Genomic DNA, 1,890 nt, shown 5'->3' on the forward strand with positions numbered 1-1,890 from the left:
TTTCCATTTGGTTGGTAGATCTTCCTCCATCCCTTTATTTTGAGCCTATGTGTGTCTCTGCACGTGAGATGGGTCTCCTGAATACAGCACACTTATGGATCTTGATTCTTTATCCAATTTGCCAGTCTGTGTCTTTTAATTGGGGCATTTAGCCTATTTACATTTAAGGTTAATATTGTTATATGTGAATTTGATCCTGTCATTATAATGTTAGCTGGTTATTTTGCCTGTTAATTGATGCAGTTTCTTCATAGCATCAATGGTCTTTACAATTTGGCATGCTTTTACAGTGGCTGTTCCTTTCCATGTTTAGTGCTTCCTTCAGGAGCTCTTATAAGGCAGGCCTGGTGGTGACAAAATCTCTCAGCATTTGCTTGTCTGTAAAGGATTTTATTTATCCTTCACTTAGGAAGCTTGGTTTGGCTGGATATGAAATTCTGGGTTGAAAATTCTTTTCTTTAAGAATGTTGAATATTGACCCCCACTGTCTTCTGGCTTGTGAGGTTTCTGCTGAGAGATCTGCTGTTAGTCTGATGGGCTTCTCTTTGTGGGTAATCTGACCTTTCTCTCTGGCTGCACTTAACATTTTTTCCTTCATTTCAACCTTGGTAAATCTGACAATTATTGGTCTGGTGGTTGTTCTTCTCAAGGAATATCTTTGTGGCATTCTCTGTATTTCCTGAATTTGAATGTTGGCCTGCCTTGCTAGGTTGGGGAAGTTCTCCTGTATAATATCCTGAAGAGTGTTTTCCAACTTGGTTCCATTCTCCCTGTCACTTTCAGTTACACCAATCAAATGTAGATTTGGTCTTTTCACATAGTCCTGTATTTTTTGGAGGCTTTGTTTATTTCTTTTTACTCTTTTTTCTCTAATCTTGTCTTCTTGCTTTATTTCATTAGTTTGATCTTGAATCACTGATATCCTTTCTTCCACTTGATCAAATTGGCTATTGAAGCTTGTGCATGCATCACGAAGTTCTCGTGCCATGGTTTTCAGCTCCATCAGGTCATTTAAGGTCGTCTCTGCACTGTTTATTCTAGTTAGTCATACCTCTAACCTTTTTTCAAGGTTTTTAGCTTCCTTGCGATGGGTTAGAACATGCTGCTTTAGCTTGGAGAAGTTTGTTATTACCGACCTTCTGAAGCCTACTTCGTTCAATTTGTCAAAGTCATCCTCCACCCAGCTTTGTTCTATTGTTGGCAAGGAGCTGTGATCCTTTAGAGGAGAAGAGGTGCTCTGGTTTTTAGAATTTTCAGCTTTTCTGCTCTGGTTTCTCCGTATCTTTATGGTTTTATCTACCTTTGGTCTTTGATGTTGGTGACCTACAGATGGGGTTTTGGTGTGGATGTCCTTTTTGTTGTTGCTGATGCTATTCCTTCCTGTTTGTTAGTTTTCCTTTTAACAGTCAGGTCTCTCAGCTGCAGGTCTGTTGGAGTTTGTTGGAGGTCCACTCCAGACACTGTTAGTCTGGGTATTGCCAGCGGGGGTTGCAGAACAGCAAATATTGCTGCCTTATCCTTCCCCTGGAAGCTTCATCCCAGAGGGACACCTGCCTGTATGAGGTGTCTGTCAGCCCCTACTGGGAGGTTTCTGTCAGTTAGGCTACACAGGGGTCAGGGACCGACTTGAGGAGGCAGTCTGTCCATTCTCAGAGCTCAAACACTATACTGGGAGAACTACTGCTCTCTTCAGAGCTCAGCTGGAAATACAGAAATCACCTGTCTTCTCTGTAGATCACGCTGGGAGCTACAGACCAGGCCTGTTCCTATTCAGCTATCTTGGAACAGACCCCCTATAAAAAAAAAGGCAGTGGATGTTTTTAATACATCTCTCTCAGTAAACCTAAGTAAAGATGTAAGAGATTGGCCAGGCGCAGTGGCTCAAGCCTG

The sequence above is a fragment of the Mandrillus leucophaeus genome, unplaced genomic scaffold (genome assembly GCF_000951045.1).
Source record: "Mandrillus leucophaeus isolate KB7577 unplaced genomic scaffold, Mleu.le_1.0 Scaffold612, whole genome shotgun sequence".
Lineage (NCBI taxonomy): Eukaryota > Metazoa > Chordata > Mammalia > Primates > Cercopithecidae > Mandrillus > Mandrillus leucophaeus.